Raw genomic sequence first — 9,213 nt, 5'->3', positions numbered from 1 at the left:
ACATTAAGAAAAAAAAGGAGCTGCGCGAGACAACCGGGAGCCAGCGCGTGTGAAAAACTCTACGTTTTTTGGCCACATTTTCGACGTCCACGGGTAAGATTATCTGTCTCGTGCTTGTAGTTAAGTTAGTTAGTTAGTCCCCTCCACCTCCTCCTCCTCTTCTACCTCCACCTCCTCCTCCTCCGCCCCCAAACAAACCGAGCCGAGCGGAGTAATACTATTGTTGGTGTTTACGGTGTGATTTGTTGTCAAACGCGTTCCCGGTACACAACCTCGCGCGCACAACAAGGGGGGGGGGTTTAGCTTTTCGCGTAATTGCGAATCGGTGCCATCCGCGTGCGCACGTAAACTCACTGCTGTAACGCGTTTTCCAGTCCGGTAAGTTTCTGCATTATCATAACGTTAACATTGGCTGTGTATGTGTCGTATTTAGGTACCTGCTGCTGACACACACACACACACACACACACACACACATATATATATATATATATATACACACACGGACACACACACATACATACACACACATAGTGTTTTTTGCTGTTGTGTTGCAGAATTGTGTGAATAAACAACACAAACACCTGCATTTGTTCTATTATTATTACTGTTAGCGTTGTTATTATTAGCGCGTGAAAACCGCATGGTCCAAAATGTTGTGTTTAAGTACTTTTAGGAAAAGTTTGTAACTCTAAAGTTAGTTGTGGCTGCTCCTCTGGGAAATGCACCTTTTGGATAAAAAAAAAAACAAAACAAAAAAACCCGATAATTTTATTTATTTATTTATTTATTTATTTATTTATTTTTTACGTTAAAGTTCCGTGCGTAATTCAGCTCCTCGTGGACGTGAACGCAGGGAAACTTTCAACTTTACGCGATGAAAGGGAAGTTTAAGAGCCGTGATTTCTTTGGAGTAAACGCAAGGAAGGAGCTTTTTTCCCCCCACGTGTTAGCAGCCTTTCCAAAGTCCCAAAAGAGCGGAGCAACAACGCACAAGTTACCCCCCAAAAACTCAACTCATCCCAACTGGATTTGTACACTTTTATTTCTCATCTGGTGCCAATACTTTTTGGACAGTTGTTTTTTTTTTGCGTCAAGTGTTGCTTCGTGTTTTCAGCACAGTGATGAAACTGTAACCTAACCAACACATTCACATTCGGAGCGGATATTTACTTCTGTGTTAACTTTTCTTTCATATTTACACAGTTATTTATTGATCTTTTTTTTTTTTTTTTTTTTTTTTTTTTTTTTTAAATCAACCCCAGCCTGGAGCTTGTCAGAGTCATAAACCAGTCATACAAAGTTTAACACAAGAGGAAGTTTTATTTTATGTGTGTTTACTTTGTTAAAAGTTTAGAATAAGTGAATTTATGGAGCAGTTTGTGTTTACTGTGAAACCCCTCAAGCTTCAAAACACCTTATATGTACTTTTTAGAATAATAGAATGATTTTGTTTTAAGTTTTAAGAGTATTTTTAGTAATGTTTTATTAATAAATGAATAGACAAAACTAATAATGACAATTAATTTGCATTATCAGGTGCGTTAAAGCAAAAAAATCTGCCTTATTTATTCATTATAGTTGCACTTAAGTGTAAATATCTGCATTTGTATTAAATATAATCTACTGCTGTTATTGTGTTGATACAATAGTGACATTTTACAGTAAATCTGCAGCTGGCAACAGCAGGACTAAAAAGCATCTGAAAATGTATAAAAGGGAAACTGCAGCTTTAACAACTATTGCTGGCAGAGCTCCCTCCTTCTTGGTCTTTGGATTAGTCATTGTCTGAGGGGAAAAAAACACTTTTTTGTAGGAGAAGTAAAGTAAACAGCCTCCAACAAGCGAACCTTGACAACCCAGATTAAGGAAAACATTGGAGATCAAACAGTGCTGCTGCTGGGCTGTTGTCATGAGCTGCCTGAGAGAGAGCTGCAGACTATTTGAACAGGCACAGGGGTTTGTGTGCTCACTTATGCAGAAATGGACCTTCGCAAACGCTGACCCAGGTTTTAGAACACAGGATGAACTTTTTTCTTTGCAACTTTTCCAGGCCCGTTGTTTGACAGACGTTCAGCCTTTTACAAGTGCGGATTGTGATGGGAACGACTTAACACCGTCCCCTGTGTCCTGCTCGCCAGAAACAAAATGACTGTACTTTTTTTTTTTTTTTTTTTTTGCGTCTCGTGCTACAGCTGAGTAAATCTGGTTGGCATGGGTAGAGATGGGGATGAGGATGGGGAGGTAGTGGTTAGGGGGATGACTGAAAGCTTGAAATTTGAGGAAGAGCAGCTGTATGCATTGTAATGACGCGAAAGATCTTTTAGTGTGTGATTCTGTATTATTTGGGAAGCTCCTTGTTCGGGTTTGTCCTCTTGAGGCCGGGGGTGAAGGCTCTTATTTGCAGAGAGTTGAGGTTCAACTGGTAAGAAAGTAATCAGTCACTCATGCATTCAGCGTGAGGACTCCCATCCCTGAGTGGAGCGGCCCTTCGCTTTCATCTGACGGCTCAGTATTTGTGAACACACATTGAAATACCCTGTGCTGGGTTCGCCGGGGTCTGTACACTGACTGTGCACCCTTGCTTGCAGCTGAATGATAAGGAGAGTTATTTTTGGGCCAGTGTGGGAATAAGGTTTTGCATTTGCTTTATTGTTTCTCTCAGATTTATTTGCCAGCTTTACCCTTCATTTGATTTCAGAAACAAGACGCCCTCAACAAGATTTTCTTTTTTTTTTTTTTTTTTTTTACACAAAGCACACAGCAAGTGACAGATGAATAAAGGGAATTTTCTGGTAAATGAATGTCATGTGATTTTTGCATGTTTGATTCATACAGTACAAAAGGGGAAGAGTACCGGCAATATGAATACGAGTGCAGCACGCTCATTAGTGCTTGTATTACATGAATGGAAGTGATAACAAAGGAAAGCAGAACAATATTTCCAGGGTAAAGGTTAGTGTGTCCCGGCCCCTGTGGCGTGCCCAGGCATACGGTACTCCACGCCACAGAAGGCGATTGGTCAGAGCGAGGACAGCTTCAGGTGAGCTCTGTGCAGCCTCTGAGTCTCTATGGAGACTGCACAACGCTCAGGACGGCCATTAAATCCTGCAGCCATTAATTACTGTCTTCCACTGTCATCTGTCCTTAATAAAGGGACGGATACTGACAAAAAATGTCAAAGCGTCTGCATGGGAAAAGAAGGAACGCGCAATTACAATCAATTAACTTAATCCACAATATGAATTTACTACTGGTGTTGTGTTTCAGGAAGCAGTAGCAGCATAAAAAGCACAATACACCATTGTTTGGATCAAGTAATGTGCTGTAAAATATGCATTTTAGCCACTGAGGTAAAGGCTTGTTTGTTGGTTTTTGGAATTATTGAAATTATTGGAGCGCTCGTTTTCGAAACAGACTCAGAAAGAGTTTATCTTAATAAGTGATTGTCCTGTCTCTGTAATACTAAGAGGTTTATGTCAGTGAAAATGTGCTTGGGTTCTTCAGTGATTTACATTTTTACCTCGTCCTAAGCTTTAAGTCAACACGTTTTACTCAGAGCTTTAATTAAGGTGGAGTGTGTTTTTGTAAATACTCATGTCATGCTTTGCTGCTGAAGAGTATCACCGGTAAGAGCTTGTTTTTGGGGACAGTGTTGCTGATATCGCTTCTAAAAGGAGAATATTTGATATGTGTAGTAAATAACATGGAGTTTTGCATTCTGGACCAAAATGTGAGGAATTATCCAAGAACGTGCCCTGTGGTTTATCAATAAACTAATAAAAACCCTTTTCATTTGAGACATTTTCATCTGTATACAGAAAATATTATTAGACCACCCCTTGTTTTCTTCAATTTCTTGTTCATTTTAATGCCTGGTACAACTAAAGGTACATTTGATTGGACAAATATAATGATAACAACAAAAATATCTCATAATAGTTAAGTTTCAGAGCTGATATCTATTCATTTTCCATGTTTTCTTGATAATAACCAAAATCACTAAAGTTCTTACATCAATATCTATGGCATTGTACTGACAAAAACAGTGCTTTTAAGCATTCCGTGTTTTCTTTTCTGTCTGTTTTAGTCACATGATACACACAGGAGTTAGTACTAGATTGCATAACCATTGTTTTTGATGACTTTTGATGGTCTAATAATTTTTTCCGCAATTGTATAACAGATTTGGTGCTGTGTAAAAGTCATAGTTTTGTTGTTTTCTGTAGTATTTTAGTCATTTGTCGGTCAATTACTGCAAAAGTAGCCAAATTTTGGAACCTGTACTATCTATTAATCTAATTTAACTCGTGTTTTTTAACATTATTACACAGTTAAAAATCATATAATCAAAAGACATGCAAGCCACAATGCAAACTTTCTCTCTCTATGTTTTATTAGAATCGACATGTAGTTGTATTTTAAGTGTAAAACCCATGAATGACAGTTTAGAAACTAGAAATGATGCAGGTGAACTAGATGCATTTTCATGTTTTTGATGAGTTTTGATGGTCTAATAATTTTTTCTGCGATTGTATAACAGATTTGGTGCTGTGTAAAAGTCATAGTGTTGTTGTTTTCTGTAGTATTTTAGTCATTTGTCGGTCAGTCACTGCAAAAGTAGTCAAATTTTGGAACCTGTACTATGTTAATCTAATTTTACTTACGTTTTTTAACATTATTACATAGCAGAAATCAAAAGACATGCAAGCCACAATTCAAACTTTCTCTCTTCATGTTTGATTAGAATAGACAGGTTGTGTTTTAAGTGTAAAACCCATGAATGACAGTTTAGAAACTAGAAATGATGCAGGTGAACTAGATGCATTTTCATGTTTTTGATGACTTTTAATGGTGTAATCATTTTTTCTGTGACAGTATAACAGATTCAGTACTGTGTAAAAGTCGTAGTTTTGTTATTTTCTGTAGTATTTTAGGCATTTTTTGGTCAATCACTGCAAAAGTAGTCAAATTTTGGACCCTGTACTATCTATTTATCTAATTTTACTTGTGTTTTTTAACATTATTGCACAGTTGAAATCATATAGTCAAAAGACATGCAAGCCACAATGCAAACTTTCTCTCTCTATGTTTCATTAGAATAGACAGGTTGTTGTATTTTAATTGTAAAACCCATGAATGACAAGAGTTTACAAACTACAAATGATGCAAGTGAGTTAGATGCATTTTCATGTTTTTGATGACTTGATGGTCTAATCATTTATTCTGTGGCTGTATAACAGATTCGGTGCTGTGTAAAAGTCACAGTGTTGTTGTTTTCTGTAGTATTTTAGGCATTTCTTTGGTCAATCACTGCAAAAGTAGCCAAAATTCTGAACCTATGCTATCAATCTAATTTTACTCGCGCTTTTTAAAAAAAAATATTACATTGTTAGAATCATATAGGGGTCAAAACACGGTATTCAAAATCTCTCTGACAGGACATTTTAGAGACAATTTGACAGGTTAGTGTTGCTAAATGACCCCTATTTTTACTTTTAAATTCACTTTTGCTTTAGTTGGACCATAAGGGATTATCCAAAACAAGGAGCTACTTTATATTGAAATAAATGTTGGAATGGCAATCAATTACAGTTCACTCTCTGATGGGAGATTACTGTGTTTTGACCCATAATCAAAAGACATGCAAACCACAATGCAAACTTTCTCTCTTAATGTTTTATTAGAATAGACATGTTGTTGTATTTTAAGTGTAAAACCCATGAATGACACAATTTAGAAACTAGAACCGATGCAATGACGCATTTCCATCTCTATACAGATACAGTACAGTGCAAAAATCATAGTCTGGCTTTAGTTTTGTTTGTTTTTTCATGTCTTATTCTCAGTCTTTTTTAAGATGCAAAAGAAAATACAAGAAATACTGTATGTTCACAGTATTAAACATGTCTTCTCCTGGGGAAAGTTAGTGTTTTGGTGTGAGATTCAATACATCTTCAACCTTCGATTTGACTGTCTGATGGATAAATATATCACAAGATTATTCAATAAAACCAACATTCATACAGAATCTCCCCGAGTTTTTCTAAACATCTTATATTCTCCTATATGTACACATGATTCCATCTATAGCTTCAAATTTTTCTCATTTTTTAATGCTGTTTTATGTATTTCCTGTATGTTCAATATGTGCATGTACTGATATAGACTGAGAAATGCATATGTGTGGTCATTAGGACTTCTGTACATTACTGTACAACCATAAGCCAAACTATTCTCAGTCCCATTTCTGCTTTTCAGTCTCTGTGTGAGTATATGATGTGACTTTGGCCTGATGGATTCCCTGTGAAACGTCCGTGTTAGCTTCATGAAATAATCAGAAACGCTGTCGTGTCTTTCATTCCAGGGCAACATGGAAAGGAAGTGAAGTCCGCCGCTTTGGGAAGAACCTAAAGCCACAAGTGAAAGTCGGTTACATCAGCAGAACGGTGAGCGATTTGTCTTTGTTTTTACTTTCAAATTGTGGTGTGTTTGCTGTTACAACATCATTAACGTGCCAGGCTGCGTCTCCAGATAGATATCCTTCACTTTCATTTGTCATCCAGAGGAAAACTCAAGAGAGAGAGACGGAGAGAGAGAGAGAGAGGGTCTCGGTGTAAGTGAGGACATGAGGAGAGTCAGACAGTGATGTGATGGCTGTGGAGTCCCTGGTGGAGCTAATGCTGGAATTAGCCTGTTCCTGAAATAATACGGCCATATGTGGCACATGCTGAAACGCTGGCCTGTTTCATGGGCAGAACATGAGACATTTACCTTGAAACGAGTCATAGGAGGATGTCTGAACCTCATTCCACAAGTTGTAATTGTAATGGTTGAACTAATTTCCTGTTTTGTTGTCTTGACATTGTCTGCGCTTGCTCTTATATCTTTATGAAGTTTGAGTGTGTGGTTGCACTTATTCAGCTGTGGTTGACGCTAATGCTGTCTGGTTGTTCTGTTTGTCGAGGCTGGAAATGTAAAAGGCAAAGTTTTTAGATCTCGAACAGGATGTTTAGATCTGCAAAATAGAAACACAGACAAACATGGCCTTTATTCTTTTCTCAGATAAGCAAAACTGACATTTGCTAATATGAAAATGTCCCGTTGATGACCGTTACTTAAACCAGGACTGTCATTCAGCCCATTATGATTTTAACTGGGTCGAACCAGTAAGATAAAAACAGTGAAAAAAGTAAAAATATGAAATATCTACAAAGTATCCTTCAAAAAAACTGTGAATAACATGAACAACCTGAAATATCTTAGGAAAAAATAGCTGAAATTTTCACAATATTCTGCCTCAGTTTATCATTTACACATGTGCATTACAACTTACAGATCACAGTGGATCTACAAATACACAAAACATTTAGTAACAGGCAGAATATTGTTAAAATTGCACTTATTTCTCTTAAGACTTTTCAGGTTGTTCATATTTGTTCACGTTATTCCCATTTTTTTATGAAAAAATAATTTGTAAATGTAAACATTTTCATGCAATTTCTACTTTTTTGCACTAAAACAATAAGTAAACTTGGAGTTGTCATTATTTCTAGGTTATTATGATAGTATTTTACTGGTCTGACCCACTTGAGATGGAATTGGGCTGAATATGACCCCTGAACTAAAATGATTTTGACATCCTTGACTGTTAATATATAAACATAAAGAGAGTTTTATTGCCATTTGCACAGGTACATTTACAAGTACATCGGAATTTCTATTGAGTTCCAAGGTCTCGCGCTTTTGCTTGTTAAAAAGAAACACAGTTACAGACACATAAGGGTCTGATCAAGCGGAAGTGAACATCAGCATTTCCACACATCATTTATCAAGCGGGCTCCTTTTTTTTAACTAAAGATCTCTATTTTCTGGAACTGTTCTTCTTTTTAAAATACTACTTACACAGTACAGGAGAAGTTCTGAACCTTCTGCTATGGGCTACATTAAACGAGTGATATTTAGCTTTTTCTTTAAAAATGGAATTACGCATTTTCAAACATTTCCCTGTGGTCCACATAAACTGTAAATGCTCTGCTTGGGTCTGAATTCTTCATTAATTCAACTCCACAGGTCCATCTTCAACCCTATTTCTGACTAATGACACCAGAAAGGTGGTTTTGAGCACTGGCCCTTTAAATGCACATGACCCCGTCCCTTCCAGGTTGTTGGCTGTGCCGCTCTGTCCCGTTCAACCAACAACTGAACATTTTAGGTAATCGACTCGAAGTTTGGACATATTTTCATTATGGACTACAACCGCTACTGCTGATAAAAAAAAATTATGTCGTACTCTGAGAAATGTTCATCAGAAGTCTTGACCTTATATGTGCAAATGTCGTGACGTAACTAGTTATAAATGTAACAAATTAAGCAGGAATTAAAACAGGTTGTAGAAATCCACTTGATTTTTGCAAAAATAAATATAAAGATAGCTTTGCAGCACCTGGAGGGTTCAAATTCAAACTTTATGAACTATTAGGGTCCAAATACACAAATAAACGAACCAAAGACTAATAAAAGTGGGTTTAGCAAAATATGACCCCTTTAAACCAGGACTGTCATTCAGCCCAATATGATCTTAACTGGGTCAGACCAGTAAAATAATAACAGTGAAAGAAGTAAAATTATGAAATATCTACAAAGTATCCTTCAAAAAACTGTTAATAGCATGAACAACCTGAAATATCTTCAGAAAAATAGCTGAAATTTTCATAATATTCTGCCTCAGTTTACAGTTAACTTACAGATCACAGTGGATCTACAAATGCACAAAATGTTTAGTAACAAGCGGAATATTGTTAAACTAGCACTCACTTCTGTTAAGATGTTTCAGGTTGTTCATATTTGTTCATGTTATTTCCATTTTTTATGAAAAGATGGTCGGAAGTCCTGACCTTATATGTGCAAATGGTGTGATGTAACTAGTTATAGACTTAACAAATTAAGCAGGAGTGAAAATAGGTTGTAGAAATACATTCATTTTTTTCTTTCTTTAATGAATATAAAGGTAGCTTTGTAGCACCTGGAGGTTTCAAATTCAAACTTTATGAACTATTAGGGTCCAAATACACAAATCAATGAACCAAAGACTACTAAAAGTGGGTTTAGCAAAATATGACTGCTTTAAACCAGGACTGTCATTCAGCCCAATATGATTTTAACTGGGTCAGACCAGTAAAATAATAATGAAGTTGTGATGTAACTCGTTAT

At 36.5% G+C, this 9,213-nt stretch overlaps 1 long non-coding RNA gene across 2 annotated transcripts in view; it reads left to right on the top strand.

The window, feature by feature from the left end:
* Positions 1-214: 214 nt before the first annotated feature.
* Positions 215-9,213, top strand: part of LOC115420227 (uncharacterized) — a 203,926-nt gene continuing 194,927 nt past the window's right edge. For both annotated transcript variants that reach the window (XR_003935519.1, XR_003935518.1), the window contains exons 1-2: positions 215-378; positions 6,368-6,449. This is a non-coding gene — a long non-coding RNA (uncharacterized LOC115420227). The remainder of the gene's footprint in view (positions 379-6,367; positions 6,450-9,213) is intronic.

The sequence above is a fragment of the Sphaeramia orbicularis genome, chromosome 5 (assembly GCF_902148855.1).
Source record: "Sphaeramia orbicularis chromosome 5, fSphaOr1.1, whole genome shotgun sequence".
In the NCBI taxonomy this organism is placed as follows: domain Eukaryota; kingdom Metazoa; phylum Chordata; class Actinopteri; order Kurtiformes; family Apogonidae; genus Sphaeramia; species Sphaeramia orbicularis.
Note: the sequence above shows the minus strand (reverse complement) of the source record. Positions and strands in the feature narration are given on the sequence as shown.